A 19,871-nucleotide genomic window follows, 5' to 3' on the forward strand; every position below is an offset into this window, starting at 1 on the left:
TTTTTGCCTCTTTTCTTCTACAAGTCTTCTTTAAGAAAAGAAAGAAAATAAAATAAAATTAAATCTTAGTAAAAATCCTCATTCTCTGAGATATTGTGTGAGGAAAGAGAGAATATGTTTCCAAAATTAACAAATTCTATTCTTTCCTTACAATATTCACCAATATCTTACAATCTTGATTAAATCAGAAAGGAATCTCTGCATAGCATCTTCAAGATCTTGTGAGGTGGCAAGGAGAGAAAATAATCTTCAGGATTTTGTAGGAGAGAGAATGTGGTACCAATGCGTGGGTCCCACCTTTGAATTGGTTCTTGATTCACTTTAAGCACTTTCTCTTGTAGACTTGGAAACTAAAAAAAACAAGAAAAATAAAAGTAGTACTATCCAAAGTGGGGCAAAATATATATTTATATCCCTAAGATTTCACACATTATTGTGCTCATCAATGTGTAAGGTAGTTTGGAGCTTGGAGCGACTCGACAGTGGTGCGATGGTTGAGGTGTTTGGCGGTTAGGCGGTGCGGCTTGGCAATGCCTTTAATTCTAGGCAGGGTTGTAGGGATGGTTGAAGTGATGCGCATGATGGAGTGGCTAAGTGAGGGGGTGTGATGCTCAAGGGCGACGCATAGCTTGTTGGTGGTAGTGCATCTGATTTGATGTAGCTATACAGGGTGACGTATAAGGCAAGGGAACACTAGGTGAGCGGGTGTGGTAGAGATGCTCAAGGGTTTGGCGAATGATGCTCAACTTTGACAACCTCTCTAAAGCACGGGAAAGCAAGGCAAGAGAGAGAAGACAAGAGTGGAGAGAGAGAAGATGTGGTATGCCATCACTACTTCAATGGAGGCAATAAAAGCATTGCTGACCACTGCGGTGGTCATGGGACTGGGAGGGTGGAGTATCAGGGAAGGGAAGGGAAGGGAAGGGTGAGAAGGCATGGCAAGGGTCAAAATGTCATAAGGGAGGGAGGGACACTAGTGAATAATTTTGTAAACTAAAACTCAATAATGCATAATTTTGTTAAGTGAAACATTAAATTGGATAATTTTGTAAAAGGAAACTCAAAAGTGACTAATCTCTTAATTTTGCGATGCATAGATTTTATCATTTTAGATATAGTTGGATTTTTCGGTAAATTTTATTAATTTTTTTGGGTTGATTCGTTAGAGGATCCGTCGGTTGGATAGGTACTTGGGTAGACGTCAATGCGAATCCGAATGAGAGCCACCAATCATATATATATATATATATATAGGCAAAAGTTTTTCTGGTCTGCCGACCAGCTAAGGGAATCCATGGTCGGGTTCAATCTCATTCCTAGAATTGGCATAATAAAATCTGGTTCGTTGATTTAATTACATAACCTTATACGATATACACATCAATTTTTAAGACAATACGATTCCAATTCCCAAATACACTCCTGTTCTCTATCATCAGAGTGCTTTGTTTTGAGAGAAGATATCGATGGTTGCCGGAGACGGAGAAAAGAGAGTGGCGGGTTCAGTCTCCGAGCTCTACGCGACGGTGGTAAAGCACAGAACGCTCTCAGCGGCAAGTTGCAGACATATCTGAAGTGGAGATTCCCAGCTCGTATTGCAGACAGATCTGTATTCGACTTACCTCACTCAGTAAGTGTTTAACCCTAACATTGCTGAAGATATACTGAAAACAGTCATGTGTCCTACATTCAATTGTGTTACGGTGGGTTGTAGCAGAGAGTATTGATTGGAGGACCTAGAGGCTAGAGTAAAAGACGAACTAAATTGGAATAATGAGCAGTAGCGGCAACATCTCGAGGAGCATGTTGGTGGCAGCGGTCATAAGAGGTGCGACAAAGGCGAGGATAAGGATATTCGGTCACGTTTTGAATCCAACAATCCAAAGATCACCTCCCAAGGTTCTCCATAAGAAGCTCATTGGCTAGAAGTTGCTTAGTGGTTCCCTCATGAGATCAAGAAGGAAGACCCCCTTTTAATTTCCCATCAAGAACAAGAGTATTGCCCTCAATCCTTACTCTATGTGCCCAATTCGTGATTGATGAGATATGCTTTTACTTTCTCACCCACCAAGTGTTTAATTTTATTCTTCTTTAAAATTTGTTTTCATGGAGGAAAAAGAAATTCACCATTCAGTCTCTCCAGTTTTTAATAATAATTCTACCATTTTTGTTTCATAACCAAAACCTTGGTTGGTAGGACTCTTTAATTTGTGTAGATATTGTGGATTTCTTTGATGTATGCAGAGCTACTTGGGTTTTCTTATCATCATTGTTTTGGTAAAATTCATCTATTTTTCTCATTTATACTTGACATTTTCTGGTTCTCATACTTTGTATAGGTGTTATTTCAAGCTCAATAATGGTTGTACATTGCTCTACTCAATTCACCTATTACCAATTCTCTACTAAATCAAATGGGAAATTTTTCAAAAACACAAATCATCTTCTACATGTTTCCAATTGAAGAGTTCCCTTATCTATTGAAAACCTGATGCCATGTCTCAAGAATCTAAGTAAAATTTGATCTCTAAAAATCGACGTGCTTGAATCAATATCCTAATTAAAATGCTACAGGCAACCACTTCATCTGCTTCTGACCTAGAGATATTATATTCATAAAATAGCATGATGGCATGATTGAGTAACCCAAAACTTGCAGGTAACTTTCCATTGTAGCTAAATAAATTCGTGTCGTTTGAAGAATATTGGACATTCTTATCTTGGCTTGACTCGGCTTGCCCAAACTAACCAATGCATTTACAAAAACAACATAAGCATCAATCTTTCTACAGAAACTGCTGTTCTTCCACCAATTGAACACTCTTACTGCATTATCGATTAGGCCCAGTGCCTCATACAAGAGCATTATCGACAACAATGCTTCTTCACTTACTCTAGAATCCATCAAGTTTACCAATTCACTGCAAACCATCTCAGCAAACGCCTTCATTTTCACTATTGAGTACACCAAAATCATAGATGAATAGGGCGAATCCACTCCCAATTCAAGCCATTTTTGTTTTGTCAAGAACATATTTCTTCTACAGGATAAAGATGCCTTTCGGACTTTACAACTTCAATATTCATAGAATATCTTTGTTCACATAAGATCTATAATTCTGAATTCCTTTTTTATTCAACTTGCACACTTGTTCTAGACTATCCCCATGCAATGCAACTTGGATTGTCGGCTATCGTTTTATGTAGATGGAGAAGGATATAAGAGAACTCATTCAGTAGCATCTTATTTCTCAACGTGAGCTTGAGCTTTCCTAATTTTATTTCTCTTGTGATAGCCTTGTTTGATGATTTTGGAGTGGGCTTTGTAATTACTTGTTCGCCTTTCTTTCTTTTCTCCTCCCCATCGACCTGCAATCAATTTTTTTTTTCAATTATATTTTGAATTTGAAAACCTAGATCTCTGGAACCTCTCTCTCTTTCCAACCGATCTTTCTTCTTTTACTTGACAGGTATCCAAAGGTGAAGCAAAAGGCGTATTTTGGTTTCTCTGAACCTCTCTCTCTTTTCAATCCATATTCCTTCTCTTATTTGAATCTTCAAAGTGAAGTTAAGATGCATATTCTGGTTTCTACTAATCCTCTCTCGATCCGCTCTCTATTTCCTTTGTAAGGTCGGGTTTTGCTGACATGGTTTGTTGATTATTCTGCTTCTTTTTTTTTTTAATGGTGTGGATTCTCTCTTTTGTTTTGGTACTGTAATTGATAGACATGAATTTAACACATTTGACTGGTAGCAATATTCAGAGATGAAGCCGCCAGAGCAGCTATGAATGAACAGAGATGGAGATTGCAGGTGGAAGAAAGAGAGAATAGTTTAGGGTATAGCTTCAGACGTTGGATTTTTTGTTCCGCCACGTGTCAAGAGAGAGGGCCTGTGAGGGAGAAAAGGTTTGGGGAAACTAGGAGAGTGAGTGTGAGCAGAGGCAAAGAGACGAAGGTAGGGAGAGAGAACATTGTGAATGGGAGAGAAGGGAGTCGCGGGAGATATAGAGTGAGCGTATGGTATCTCCCTTCAATCATCCTCCATTATCTTTCTCTCTCCCTTTCGCTTCCCATCTTGTCAAAATCTAACACCTTCTTCTGAACTCGACAGTTTTCTTCCCAATCACAAACCCCTGTTATCCAAATTCAGAGAACTACAACAGGACTGGATGCTTCTAGTACTATTCTTGTGTTACAATGGCTACATTGTTACAGGTTATTATACCATGGGAGGTATGGATTCTTGAAAATAGGAGGTGCTTAACCCTAACAGGTACTTCTAGTCCAATTTTTTATGTCTGGCAGGGTTTGCACTGCTCTATATTTTTAATAGGACCAAATTATATGATGTTGGAGGTGCAATTCGTCTTTGTGAATTTGGACTATGATAACTGAAACTAACTCCTCTATATGTAAATTATAGCGTTCTGCACATGCTTTTCATGTTACAGGTGTGGAATCCTCTCGGAATAGTTGGTGTAATTACATCTTTCAACTTTCCATATGCTGTTCTTGGTGAGCTTTTTTGACTTTTCCAATTGACGGGTAGAAATTTGAAAGTTTCCTTTATTATACAGTTTTTGTCAGAGTGGATTATGGGAGATTTGATGAATGACCATTGTTTGAGAACTTTCAAGAAGTGGGATTACCATATCTTAACTTGATGAGAAAGCTTTTGTTATTGCAATGGTCCCTTTAAACTGAGAGAAAATTGTTTTTATCTGTCCTATTGTATTAGAAGCATATGATATATAGCTAAGGTAAATCAAGAAAGTCCCCATATTAGTTAGCTAGTGATCCTGTTATTTTTCTTACCAATATATATATAAATTAAATTAATGTATTAAACATGAGAATCAATGTTGGATAGATCTGTACTAATTCAAATGGCAAATCATTTTGGATACATTTGTACTCAAGTTATGCTAATAACTTATTACTTGTTGGTTTAGCAATCTAGATGCCAGATTCTTTCTTCATTCTATAAGCTAAGATCTTTTATAAATGAAACTGATGTCTTAGTTATTTGCCCTTCTTGAAAAAAAATTTTAGATGGCATTCACATTCAGTAGTGAATTCCACTTGAGAGCACAACCCTTAACTTTCTTTGTATATTTTAATAGATAGTAAATGCCATTTTGTTGGTATTTTTTGAAAGAATTACAGTTGATCTCTTTATTTACACTTTTCCATCTGATAATGCTGATGCAGGGGGCTAGGAAGCTTGGCTAGGCCATTGGGATTGGATTGTGAACATTGGTTCAACACAACAGAAGATGGAAAGATCCCTGGAGATGATGCAGTAGACACTTGATCAATTTTTTTTTTTTTTCAAAATGTAAATTTATATTTAGTTTATTAGCTTATTTTGATATGAAATGGAAACTCTAAGTGTATACTGACTTCAAGTTGATAATGTTTACTTCTTAAACACACACTAGCTAATCGCTATTTGTCTACATGATCGTATTACTCTGTCTAGGTTTGTATTGGGTAGTTGGTTTCCTTGCTTTGTGAAAGATGACACCAAAATTCTTTCAATGTCTTGGAAAAGTTAGAAGATTGTGTGCTCATTTTTTAATAGACATTTGAAATTCAAAATTAAAATGAAAAAATGAAAACATTGATGAAAATGAATGTAACTATAAACCTGCCAAATTGAAAAAAAAAATGTGAATTTTGCCAAAAAAGAATGTAAGGGAGTTGACAGCTGCAATTGATTTTATGAGAGGCGGCTGGAATCTTTCGTTTTCTTCCCTTTTATAATTTTGCTAGCTAGCTAGCTTGAGTCGGGTCCTTATTACACCTTCTCCAAATTCTTTTCTTACATTTTCAAACGATAAGAGTAGGGAGACACTCTTGGGCTACATAGTCACACTTAGAGAGTTTTTTGAAATTATGGTGGAATTTGGCATTCATTATGGTTCTCAAAAACATGGACTGAGAAAGGGCTCAAAAGACAGATGGGAAAGGAGAAAGAGAGGGGGAGGGGAAGACTGGCTTCCTGATACTTTTGAGCATCTCATATGCTGATTATTGAAAGCAGAACAAATTGTAGAGATGCACCACACTTCATGATGTGAACAGTGTGCTTACTACCAACACGGTAGCCATGGAGATTAAAAAAAATATGTAGATATTCTTATGTTCTAGTATTCCCCTGAACCTAATGTATTACAAGAAAAAAATATTGTTATTACTGAAGCCAGAAAATGACTGCAAGAATGTTCTCTTCAGATGTCTTAAAAAATTAACACAAAGTTTGAAATCTTATACTATATATCATATATCAAATCCAGAAGTAAAATCCCCAAAGTACATATTAAGCAGTTTGGAGTAGTAGAACAAGCCTTGTTTCTTGGGGATCCGAAGTGGCTTTTCATTGTTACATCTTTTTACAATGCTGCAATTGCAAAGGGGTTAAAGTTCCTTTTGTAATCTCTTGTTCATGTTATGCTTCCCCCCCCCCCTCTCTCTCTCTCACATTCACATTCACATTCACACTCACTCACTTTTGTGTGAGTACATGGCCATAGGCACATGTTGTGTAGTTAGATACTCCAGACTTACAAGATATTTGAACCTAATATTGGTGTTCTGGCCCTACATATCTAATTGCTTAGATTTTGTTGTGGACCCTATATGCTGGGTACCTTTCATTTATTTGGCTTCACTATTTGGGTCAACATTAAAAAAATGCCAACCCAATGGAATCTAGTGAGTGAAGAAGTTGAGGATCACCAAGTGATATCGTAATAAACATATTTGTCTTTGGGTGGGTTGCCTTGGTTGAGAGGGTTCTTGTCAATTTACTTACAAGGTACAAGCAGGTGATGGGGTTACAATGTTACAAGCTTCATGGATGTACTTCTAGAGTAATGTAGTGTACTACCACCTTAATTGTGAATGTACTTCAAATAGTATTATTTGGGTCTAATAACTAGCCTTTTCAATAGTCAAGTAATTGTACATGATGCAAAAATTGTCACCAACTGTAGAGTGGGTGGAGAGCCCATATTTCCAAGGACTAATCACTCTCATGTATACTAGCATTTAAGACTTGAGTGAGGATTTGCTTATTAGTTATACATACTAACCCTCCCTTAAAATCCTTTTTTTTTTTAGTAAAACTCCCTTAGAATCTTGAATGACCAACCCAATGGCAACATGTCAACCAACAACCAATGAATCGGTGGAGAGCCCATATTGCCAAGGACTAGTCACTCTCATGTATACTAGCATTTATGACTTGAGTGAGGATTTGCTTATTAATTGTACATACTAACACTCCCTTAGAATCTGGAATGACCAACCCAATGGTAACATGTCAACCAACAATCAATGAATGTGTTTTAGAGCCCATATTGCCAAGGACTAGTCACTCTCATGTATACTAGTATTTATGACTTGAGTGAGGATTTGCTTATTAGTTATACATACTAACACTCCCTTATAATTTTAGATGACCAACCCAATGGCAAGGAAAAACATTGGATCTTTTAGAATCTTGGGAATGTAATAACCATGGTTGATGATAACTTGAAGTGTTGGATAATTCAAAATCTATTGAATCCTATTTTGATTTGATTAGAGATAAAGAGAGCAAGGAAGGGGGGATGGATGCAATTTTGAAAATTTTGTTAAGATATGATAGTCACCTTGATTTGATGTGATACATCAATAGAAGCTACAACTCCTATGTGAGTGGGTGGCTTGTCAACGTAGTAAACTTTTTATCTCATTTTTTTCCCCTCTTTTAAACCTCTAAAGCCCACTTAGTAAGCAATACATTATTATAACTCATTTCTTATATATATATATATATATATATATGTATTACTTAGTCTTGTTGATTCAAATCCACTCTTATTTCAATTGAAAATAGAACTAGAGAAATGTCTTCCACTTATATGATTGAGAAGGTTCCTAAGAAGAAGTTCTTTTCTAAGTGTGAGGAAGAATCACCTCTAAAGAACAAAAGATTATCTCACCCAAAAGCTTTCCCTAGCCATGAAGAGGAGGTCTCTCACCCAAAAGCCTCTCCTAACCATGAAGAGAAGTCAAAGATGAGGCCTCTTCATTCAAGAATGGGCAAGGAGAAGATGCAGTCCAAGATTGAGAGGTTCAACAAGAGGTTGGATCGACTAGGGAAGATGAATGAGACTATTGAACAAGTGGTTGATCCGGTCACTCTGACCGAAGCTCCAACTCCAGACCGCATTGAAAGGGGGAGTTCTCCACTTAAGCCAATATATGTGGTAGACCCCAAATCACCCCCTAAATCTCCCATTTACATCAACCTTTCAGACATTGATGATGAAGAAGTGGATGGTGCACTTATATTCCATCCTACTTTGTACAATGATGGTTGTGGTGGAAGTGGATGAGGTGGAGTGAGTGGTGATGAATATGAGGAGTGAGCATGTCACAACAATCCTCTCTTTTTTGGTCTCTACAGATTTTGGCACACCAAACTCTGTTTTAAGTTGTTTTTTCTAGTTCTCTTCTTCTACCTTGCTTGAATGGTCATGTAATGTTTTTTTTTTTTAGGTCTTTTTGTGTAATGCTTGGTTTTGTTGTTTTCACCTTTGATGCCAAAGGAGAGAAACTATCTCTATAGCTTTATGTGCAATCCTATAAGCTGATTTTGAAAAGTTATAAAAAATGCTCCTGTTCCTTTCTTACCAAATGGAATGAGCAATTGCTTCAGGAGTTGGTCACATAATGTTCCTACCTTTCTTTCCTAATTCTTACTTAACCCACTTTCTAAAACCTCCTATAGATTTAGTTCTCATACTTCTTAGGTGAATGAGAAGTGTTCTAGGAGATGGTACACCATGTTTTAAGAAAATATTCTCATTTCTGAGACAGTAGATGCTTACATCAGGAAGTCATCTTTCATAATTGGATGTCAACTGTGTGAATACAATCTACTTGTAGTCAAACAATCCCGGAATCTTTATACGTGGCCTTAAACACATTTAGCCTTCCCAAGAATGTCTGTAAGGGCATCTCCAAGAGAGTTCCATCGAGACTTATTGAAAAGAAACCTCCCATTACTTTCAAGTGCCTTGATCCTTTGATTTTTGTGCATGACATTGGCATTTCACATAATCACAAGCAACCTTGCAACTGACTAAGTGTCCTAATTAATCAATTATAGGTGTCGGTGAGTATTAATTAGTTATGAGAATCACTTGAATGACAGAAGTGCTTCTTAAAAGAATGACTCAGAAAATTAGAAATCATACGAATCATGGCCTTAGCTACCCAAAGTGGTACTTGAAGATGGTGGCGCAACAGGGAATTGAAAATAAAGGAAGTAGAAAATTAATTATCGCTAGAACAATCACGTTTGGGAATCACTAGGTTCTTGCTTCCATTCTGAGCAACATCCTAACTTCAGATATGCTGATAAAGATATAGCACAATCTGTGTTAAAATTGCTTTTCTTCAGGGATTTAATTGTTAATATTTGATATAATTGACCAAACAGTTCTAATAGCTAATTGCTAGGATTTACATTGAGAAAAGCTTTGTTCTCTGTTTTATCTTTTAATGAAAGGAAATAAAATTGACATGATCAGATGGATAGAAGACCAGAATTGACACATATTACTTGGCTGCTTTAGCTAAGTCACTGTATCAAAGTAATAAAAAGCCAAACTACATTCTAGCTTAAGTGGATTGCTAAAAAAACACATTTGGGGACTCATGCAATGATGTAATTTGAATAGGAAAAACATAAAACCTGATCATTCCTCTCAGATATTTCCTTCAAATGCTTTGATAGCTCTAATTGTTTACTTTCCAACATCAGATCATATTGTTTTGTCACTTCTACAAGTTTCCTTTTAGCTACAGCTACCTGTGATTGAATATGCAAAAACATAATTTCTCTTAAATACTCACTAAGCTCTCTTAACATAAAAATACCAAAAAACTCCCAACTTTTCCTATAACATCTTCTTTTTTATCTTCTAATTGTTTCCTTCTGTCTATTGATTGTAGAAGTCGTTGCTTCTTCTCCTCTGAATTGTCATAAAGCTGGTTGACTTGTTTCTCAAGGGAATCCACAAGCTCCAAATACTTGCCAATCTCTTTCTCAAGTGTTTCTATTTTGTATGCTTTCACTAGGAGAGTTGCCTTTGATTTCTCTTGAATATCTTGGTTCTCAGATTCTAATGATGAAATTTTCAGCAACAAATTTTGCTGCTAAGTCTAATAAAACGGGTTTAGAATAGAAGAGTAACATTCTACAATTTACCCTTGAATTAGCAAACAAATATTTCATACCATTTTGTTTTCAGATTGATTTGAAGCATGTATAAGATTGTTGATGTTCTCTAACTTGGTAACCAACATCTCCAACTCGGCCTTCTTTGAAATAAGAGTCAGTGATGCCTCAGACTCCAACCTTCAAATTTTCTCCTCAGCTAGACGGCATTCCTTAGAATGTTGCACCATCACAAATTCTTAAACTTAACTCTAGATGCATCTCTTTCAATTGACAATTAAGACTATCAACATCCAACTTTTTAGCTGCAAGAGTTTCTTCTAATTGTTTAATCACAGACTCTGGGTCCAAAAAACATGATTAAGGCATCCAACTTAAAGGAAAAAAAAAAGTCAAATTGTCAAAGTTAAGATCAAAAATATCAATCTGCAATTACTAAAATGCTTTCAAATAAATTTACTTCACATATTTTCACTAGTTAAGCAGCAGTTTAGGGTCAGGGAAAAGAAGGAGATCAGGTTGACTAAAGGATTTCTCACCTGTTGAAAGGCTAGCAAGAAATAGCAAGGAAAAACACATATTTGTCATTTATGAGACTGACAGCTCTGCAATGCTCATCCCCATAAGTTTTCTCCATTTTTTCTTTGTCAATTCTGATTTCCATCAGCTCTTGTTCCCCTTTCCACACACACACACACACACACACACACACACACACACACAAAAAAACCACAAGAATTGCATTTTTGAATTGGAACCATACGTGTTCTGCCACATTTAACATTGGTTTCTGGCCAGAAAGCAGGTTCAACAACCACTTGCAAGGAAATGAACCAGATCAAACAAAAAGAATTCTCCATAAAAGTTTCAATTCTTTCAAACCAAATTCATCCTTTACCCCATAAGTGTCGCGGCGCAGAAATGGATTTTGAGATTTTCCCTCAAGAGTACACATTTTGTGTAAATACATTTCCCCAGAGAGTTGAGCTATTCTCTGCCGATTTCACCACTAAATGATTTCACCTTTGCCTTCGTGGTTAGCTAGTCTACTTGCCTTGTTAGCTGATGATGCTTTATAAATCAAATAGCCATCGGAAAACACTTTTGAGAAGGTTTAATCTGTATGTTGCACAAGTCAGACCCAATCCAAATACATCCACAACAAACAAATGCCACAAGTGAGAGTCTATCACAACTTTGAGAATAAACTCCATGCCCTTGAAGCTTAGATGTATGGAGGATGACACATCAAGCATTTAAAGCCTTAACAGTCCATATTCACAATCTGAAGGATACCAACATCCTATGACAACATATGGGCTAGAGAGACAAATATCTTCTTTAACAATATGAATAATCCAGATAAAAGAATAGAGAGAGACAAAAAAATTTGAGGGCTTCATCAAATAATTTGATGTCGAATATGGATTTTAGACATTATAATTTGAGGGCTTCACCAAAAACATTTTTGGAGCTTTTGAGTAGTTGATAACTTTAAGTAGGTAAAAATTGAAGAAAAATCTGAACCCTGAACAGCTATGCAAGGTCTAAAGCAAATTGGATTGCATAAATTAAAATTAAAGAATTGTGAGAATAGCTATGTTGAAAGGCTGGCAAGAAATAGCAAGGAAAAACACATACCTTTGTCCTTTATGAGAGTGGTAGCTCTGCAATGCTCATCCCCATAAGTTTTCTCTATTTTTTCTTTGTCAATTGTGAGTTCCATTAGCTCTTATTCCCCTTCCTACCAAAAAAAAAAAAAAAAAACACACACACACACACACTATAAGAATTGCATTTTAGAATTGGTACCATACGTGTTATGCCACATTTAACATTGGTTTCTGTCCAGAAAGCAGGTTCAGCAACCACTTGCAAGGAAATGAAACAGATCAAACGAAATTAATTCTCCACAAAATAATCAATAGACAATGACTTACTGTTTCTAATAGTTTGCTCAGCTGACTCCAATTTCATAGACAGATAAATTCATCTAAAGATGCAAATTTTCAAAAGATTTTGAACTTGCAGACAGTTTTTCTTCAAATAATTTCTTATCCTGCTCAGCCATAGATGAATTCTACAAATAGTTAAGACTCGGCTGTGCAAAAACAAACAATGTAAGAATCAAAAGCACCTACCATCCCAAACCTAACCAGCTAACTGTTGTAGAGTCGCAGTGAGCTGATCACATAAGGTCTTTGTAGAAGAGGCTCAGTGAGCTGATCACATAAGTTCTATATAGCAGGTTATAATTCTCAAAATTGATATCATTTCTCACGATGGCTTTTCTTAAGCATGAAGTAAACAACTATAAATCAGTTGCACTGTTTTTTTTTTCTTTTCAAGAAAGAGAAAAAACAGTTGCACTCTTAAGTAACAAGAAAGAAATTGGTGAGTATCCATTAGACCTATAGAATGCTTCGTAGTCCTGAAGTAATGAGCAATCAATATGTAGACTCTAACTCATGATTAGAACAATTAAAACATCCTCAGTGGCCTCAAAAGAAAGCAGTTAGTAAAAGCAGTGATCCAAAAAAAAAAAAAAAAAAACCAAAACAAACAAAAAAGATGCACTTAACAGTGAACAACAAGAGCCAAGTTCAATGGCGTCTTGCTCCCACAGTTGCCCAAACAGATATAAACAGGGGTCATATATACTATACAAGAGTATTACTTGTTCCCTAAAACTAAACAAAAGAATGTAGATTTCGGTACCCTATCAAAATATGATCATATCATACTATTGATTGATATACAATTTATCAACATAAATACACACTAAATCTGTTAGGTCTACTACTTTGAACAAAAATAACATTTTAATGTTCATATGGAAGGATTCCTTCAAATATATCATTACATTCATTAATAGAAACCACTACTTAAATTTAAACCAAAGAGAGAATAGCATATTCAACCATTAATAAAATAAGTTTCACCAAGGGCAGCAGTTATGCAAAGCAGAATGCCCATATATCATTCAACCATCACAATGAAACTGCATAATTTCCTATGGCAAACTAAAATGTGGAAGTAAATCTTTGGTTTTTCAGTCCTAGAAAATTTTTGTAGACCTTCATAAACTCATTTCAAATACTACAGAAACGTGAAAGTTCAAATGGATGGAAATTGTTAATATCACCTATCCTTACCAAAAAAAAAAAAAAAACCACATATATAACTCAAAAAGAGACACCCACACATGAGATCAAATACTACTGATCCACAAAATCTCTAACTAAAATGGTTCTTCATTGTACGTGGCATCCAATTCATTTTCCGACGCCACTACTACCTGAAAAAATATAAGACATGGTCCCACATTATCAATATTGCACTAAACGTTTTTGAAAATTAATATATGCAATGAATGAACCTCTTGAAAACATACCTTACAAGTTGCCTTGTTATGCCCTAGCTGCCCACAATTGCTACATCTATTCTTCCTTACAGTTGTCATCTCCATTGGATGTTTAGCACGACCTAAATTAGGCCGACCCCTTGTGATCACATCCAAAGGAATATGGATATTGCAATGGAGGTCATGTGTAACATTAGCAGAGGGTAGTGGTTCAACAGCAGGAGTTTGTAAGTTTGATGCACCCAGTTCTTGTAAGATTATTTGATTCACAATCCTCAACGCAGTCGTAGCAGATTCACATGCTGCCTGTGAACCACTAACTGTGGCTATCAAATTCCTCAAGGCATCTTGAAAAGCTCATGCAGCTATTACTGATACAGAAGCTTCATCACTTAATCTGTCTATCTTATTCGTCAAATCATTCCTTGCATCCATGGTCCATCTTTTTAGGATATACTAGGAAGGAATCTCCTTGCGGTCTGTCTTATGGAAGACTCTCAAGATGTGTTTGCATAACAAACCCATAAACTCAAACAATCTATAGCTACAACATACAACACCCGTATCGATGTCATCCCAAACTTCACACTTATGCTCATCAGGAATGTCAAAGGGACCTACCAAATACTTTTTCTTTTGACCATGTACTTCCTCTTCTGTGGCTGTCAATACCAGTGCTGCAGACCATTGCTTCTTACAGATTTCAAAAATCTTCCTTGTATAAACTTAAGATGCATGTATCTCCAAAGGATTACAAACTAACAGTGGAGGTTTTCTGTTGAGATTGGAGAAATCACTACTAGCTTCCCTCTCCCTACATCTTTGTACAACATTTTCATATTGTCGTGCAAACTTGTGCAATGGGATTGATTGCTTAAAGTAACCACGAAAGTAATAATTCATCCCCTCTCTGCGTTGTGTGGATGACTTGCCGGCGAAGAAAGTACCTTTAAGATATAATGGTACCCAATGAACCCGTTGCTCGTACATTTTCTTCAACCACTCATGTTCAACGAGATTATAAGTTATTAATAACTCTTACCACCTTGTCTCAAATTCATTTTCGGTCTTACTGCCATATATGCACCTCCCAAAATACTTTTTAAATGATGGACTCGTCCCACACAAATGGCTAAGGTATTCCATTAAGTGTTTTTGCACATGCCATGAACAGTACCTATGCTTTGCGCTTGGAAACACATGTGGAATGGCCCTCAACAGTGATGGACATTGGTCTGTAATAATTGCCACAGGTAGTCGATTATCCATTGCATCTAACCACGTAGAAAATAACCAAATAAATGACTCAATCGTCTCATTTGCTATCAACCCGCATCCAAACAAAGTAGTCTGACCATTATGATTTACTCCAACAAAAGGACCAAATGGGAAGTGATATCTATTCTTCTTATATATCAAATACCAGGACATCACCAAATACACGATATATAACTCTTGCCTGTCCATCAACCCAAAATATACCTCGCACTGTACCATCCTCTGTTTTGGCTATTTTGCAAAAGAATTCAGGATCACATAGTTTCGTGTGGTGTAAGTATTCCAACAATCTTTGTAAATCCACCCCAAGAAACTTTGGGTTTTTCCTCTTCATAAAGTTCTTAAATGCCAACTTTGGCAAACCTACCTTGGAGGCTCCACCTGACATAGTTTTCAGAACCTTATAAATAGTTGTCGGTCCTATACCACAATCATCTAGAGTGGTCGCAATCTGTACAACCAAGTCTGAGAGCCATTGATGTGATCAAAGCCAATAAGTTTCATCGGGTGCCACAAGGTCATAGTTGTGACCTGAAATGAATTGGTCAACAATTAAGCCCCTTTCAACTGATTTTACCCGCAGACGAGCAAGACAATCAATTCTACTATCATCTCGATGGTTAACTTCTTTTCCTTCTTGCCTTTTATCATTGCAGTCCTTAAAACCTTCCCTACTACAAACATACATGCGAGACAAGACATCCCTCAATTCGTTCATTCCTTCTTTTCTTTTTCTTTACCTCTCCACTTTAGATTTTCGAACACTAAATCCCATCTTCCGAGCATAATTGTTATAAAATTCATATGCATCATTTTCATTGGCAAAATACTTCCCAATGCATTGTTCCTTTGTATACTCTACGGGATTGTCAGAGTGTTTTGTTGAATCATCAACAAACAAACTGTCACCCCCATCAACATGCTCACTTGGTTCATACACAAAAACATCATCTTATATAGCTTCATTGGTTCCCCCATTTTTATTATCAACTACCACACCGCTGCTATTTAATTCATTTTTAATAGCTTCTACATCTAATCACATGACTTCATTCAAATCAGTGGGATCTTCCCTAGCATACACATCCTCTACAAAACAAAATACAAAATTAAATACAATATTACGTTATATCCTTTGTCATATCAAATGTGTTTTAAGGGAAAACTCACCTAACTCCCTATATGGTATAATATTCTCTACTATAAGTCCATCGACAATAGTATCTGATATTTCATCATCATGTGCCATTTTTTTGCCCCCCTAAAACTCTGCAAATATACAAGCATGTCATAATTAAAAGCCATATAATACGAGTAAATGAATGCCTCCCAATTAAAGAAGTAACATCACATGTAGTCAATATCAAATTCTACTAATTGTAGTCCACATGATCAGAAGAATCTAAATAGGTCTTATAATACTGTATAATATGTACATGGTAAAAATAGATGCAAGTAGGGACAAAAAATTGGGGTTCCTTGGGGATTTTGAGAGACCTGAAAAAAAGAGAAATGGGACAAATATAATAAAATCAGATCATGAGAATTCTTAAAGATTATGATTTGGTCATTCTTTTACAAGTCAATTAAAGATTCTATTTTAAGAACAAGGACTGTAGTTAATAGCATAACAAATATTGCAGAATGCAATGAAGTCCTCTGAACGTAGAATTTCTTGATTGCTTGGGTAGCTTCATGCTTATCTTTGAGTTCAAGGAGATCTTGGAGTGTAATAAAATAAAGTCTTTTGTGCCAAAAGGCTATCATAAGTCTAAATGGTTCTATTAGTTTTAGTTTCTATTTTGGGAGTTTTAGTAGTTTGGCAAGTTAGGAGACCTAATAGTATTTTCTAAGTTAGTTTACTTATTTTAGGAAACTAGATACTACTTAGTAGGAGGGTTTATTTTTGTCATTTTGGTTTTTATCTACATGTAACACCCTCCAGTCAATAGTTAATGAAGAAGGTACTTTTTAGTGAAAATTGAGAGTTGTGAGAGAACTCCTCTCTTTCATCCCTTCTCTTCTCCTCATCTTTTCTTTTAAAGTTACTGTTCACATTAATATTCCTGGGTATTGTTTACAGTCCCAGAATACGCCCATCTCTTCTCTTATTTTCCTTTCTTTGCCAATGGTAGGCTGCTGAAATCAGAAAAATAGTTCAGATATAGGCCTTTGGAGCAAGCGATCTGATCTTTGATTCCTAATCTGGAATTGACTTTCGCTGGCTGCATCATAAGCAAATATGTGCTATCATTGCCTGTACATGAGTTGTTTCTTTACATTTCCTCATATTAAATGTATAACTATGTCTTTTTTTCTTTTTAGGGGTTCTTTCTATCTCCATTTCTTTTATTAATTTTTTTTCTTTATATAGTTTATCATCTATTGGTTTTGATGACCACACCTATTCTCTACACATTAGGGACATATTATTTAGAGCTCTATTATCACAATTGCAAATACATTAGAACTGGTACTATAGTCCTAACTTGAAGATTGCAAAGTTATTTATGATGCCATGCAAGCTTTTAGAAAAACATCATCTGTTAATAGTAGTTCCAGGGAACATTTGTTAAATAATTGTAAGCTTCTCCTTGGCCTTCTTGTGTCAGTGTTCATTGGCAGCTGGGAGATTTACAACTGGTCTTCCATCAATCACCTTGATAGTTTCTGGTGGAGCTTTAATTCAGGCCATTGTTCTGCTATGGCTTTTGCTGAAATACAGGTAAACCTCTCGGGGGAACTCTGTTTAATGATTTTGTTGAACTTATACCACCACTATAAATTTGAAGTTTTATCATTTGTTTGTCTTGCGATGGACAAGATACTGGTACTGTTTGTCTCCAGGGGTTAGGTTTCATTCCAAAGCATGGTTGCTATGATTTGAAACACCATGCTGTTAGGTGTTACTGTTGTTTTCAATTGCTGCTTTACATGATGTAGCCAACTGATAATGATATCGAGTAATCTGACTGTTAGAATAGTTCTTAGTTGTCTTGTTGAGAAATGGCCTTTCATCAGCATGGTTACTAACTAGTTTCCAGTAGGACATTTGTTTAAAAGGGTTGGGAATTCTCAAACATGGACTTCAGAACTCAGAAACTCTCTTTTATTATAAATCGATACTCAATAATTTTCAGTTTTAATCCGGAAAAATCAAGAAAACTAAAAAATTAAAGGCAAAAGCATATGACGATTTCATAGATTCGAAGCTTAAAATCTGAAGTAAAACTAAAGTGTATGAGCTAGCAACTCATGAATCAAAACCCTAAACCCATCACTGAGAACCAATAAAGCCAAAAATTCATAGAACAATTAAGCAAATAAGCTGAAAAAAGCACAAGCATAGAAGAAACTAAGAATAGATTTGTATCTCTGGCAATTTACTAGACAACCTAATGGCTCCTTAATGTTATATCACAGAAAAGAGTCCCAATTTTGTTAACCCTTTCAGTGGCATATCTCAATCACATAAAGAAGCATTTATGGAACTCCACCCAATGTGGATAATCAAGTACTTGCTCATGTTCTTTAAATTTAACGTAAGAAAGGCTATGAATAGAACCTTTTAACTCATAATTAATTAATTGAATATCAGGGTCAATTTGGCAAATTGACTTTATCTACAAAATTTAATGATTTCATTGAGTATCACACTGTTCTAACATAGGAAAAGGTCTTGTTACAACATGACTAGCAAAAGTTCAATAACAAAGGTCACCTTCTAGCTAAAATTTTCAATATTTGCATGCAAAGGCTATACAGAAAAGAATTGTAGAATACCACTAGACAACAACCTTCAATAAGTCAGCATATTTATTTCTCCTTGTTGTAGCGGTTGAAAATTGAAATATAAGGATTGAGGAAAATATTTAAGTACATGTCTCTCTTGTGATTGATGATCAAGGTGAGGATTGATGCCAGAAGCTCTACTCTCCTAGGGCTGGGCAATTGGCATTCACACGGAATCCTCATCAATGCTAATGGAGACAAAATAAGGTACGTCACGGGAAGGTGAAAAGCAAAATTTTCTGACATTATTCTTGATGGGATTTGGAGACTAGGGCCATGGCTTCTTATCCCAGGCTGATTTAGGCATGGGGATCCTTGTCTAGTCAGAGATCGGATCTGGGATTTTTGCAGCTTCTTCAGCTTGGAAGTTGGCGAGATTCCAGGCACCTTGGCCCCCATGGTACAATGTTGTCGGGTTCAAAGGTTTCATTCCCCAAAATAGTTTCATAGTTTGGTGAGTTCTCACTCAGTCTCCCCAACACAATGCTTCTTACTCCAAAGGTGGGTCTCCCTATCCCCCAATTGTTGGTTGTATTGTAATGCTGTGGACATTCACAATCAATTCTTTGCCTATCCCTTTTTCAGTCAAATCTAGGAAGGATTATTTCAGAGATGTTCACCTTTTGGGTTGAGAATCTTGCCTTTTGAAGAGCAATGGAATTGGGTGAAAAGAGATTTCAAGGGGAAAACCTCACAACCACCGCAGAAGCTATTATTTCGTGCGAGATTGGGAAAGAAACGTGGATGACCTACCTCTCTCCCTCATCTTCTTCCCTCTCTCTCTCTCGCACTCTTTCAGAGTTCAGAATTCAGAATTCGGAATCATTCTTAGAGTGCACTTACCGACTCACTAAAAAGGTCCTTATGGTCTCACACCTCACTTCGCCCATCTCTCTCTCTCTCCCTCTCCGACTTTTCAAGAACTGAATACTCATAACCAACAAAAAAAAAAAAAAAAAGATAAAAAAAAGAAATTGGAAGTAAGAATAACCTGTCGGAGCAAAAACAAGTTCGATGCTTGATCGTTCTCCGGCAAGATCGGTGGGTTGGGCATTGCAGTGGCAAAATCACCTCTTCCCTCCTTCGTTTCTCCAATACGTATCTTAGGTTTCCTAAACTCTTCTAACCACAAAAAGTTTCTTGGAATTATATACACTATATCATACAATACGAGCGTATATTATTATACATATTACTT

General features: G+C 36.2%; 3 long non-coding RNA genes across 4 annotated transcripts; 1 reads left to right on the forward strand and 2 right to left on the reverse strand.

The window, feature by feature from the left end:
* Positions 1–1,418: 1,418 nt before the first annotated feature.
* On the forward strand, positions 1,419–5,630 carry LOC122066888. 2 transcript variants are annotated; one of them, XR_006136514.1, is made up of 3 exons: positions 1,419–1,630; positions 1,715–1,996; positions 3,471–5,630. It is a non-coding gene; the product is annotated as an uncharacterized LOC122066888 (long non-coding RNA). The 2 variants fall into 2 exon arrangements; XR_006136515.1 differs by having other exon boundaries at positions 1,718–1,996.
* A 4,209-nt stretch (positions 5,631–9,839) lies between these two features.
* Positions 9,840–10,912, reverse strand: LOC122066869. The gene is made up of 2 exons (XR_006136503.1): positions 10,779–10,912; positions 9,840–10,544 (listed from the first exon to the last, which is right to left on the reverse strand). It is a non-coding gene; the product is annotated as an uncharacterized LOC122066869 (long non-coding RNA).
* LOC122066868 lies at positions 10,909–19,787 on the reverse strand. The gene is made up of 3 exons (XR_006136502.1): positions 19,665–19,787; positions 11,881–11,983; positions 10,909–11,358 (listed from the first exon to the last, which is right to left on the reverse strand). It is a non-coding gene; the product is annotated as an uncharacterized LOC122066868 (long non-coding RNA).
* Positions 19,788–19,871: the final 84 nt, after the last annotated feature.

This window comes from Macadamia integrifolia, unplaced genomic scaffold (assembly GCF_013358625.1).
Source record: "Macadamia integrifolia cultivar HAES 741 unplaced genomic scaffold, SCU_Mint_v3 scaffold262, whole genome shotgun sequence".
Lineage (NCBI taxonomy): Eukaryota > Viridiplantae > Streptophyta > Magnoliopsida > Proteales > Proteaceae > Macadamia > Macadamia integrifolia.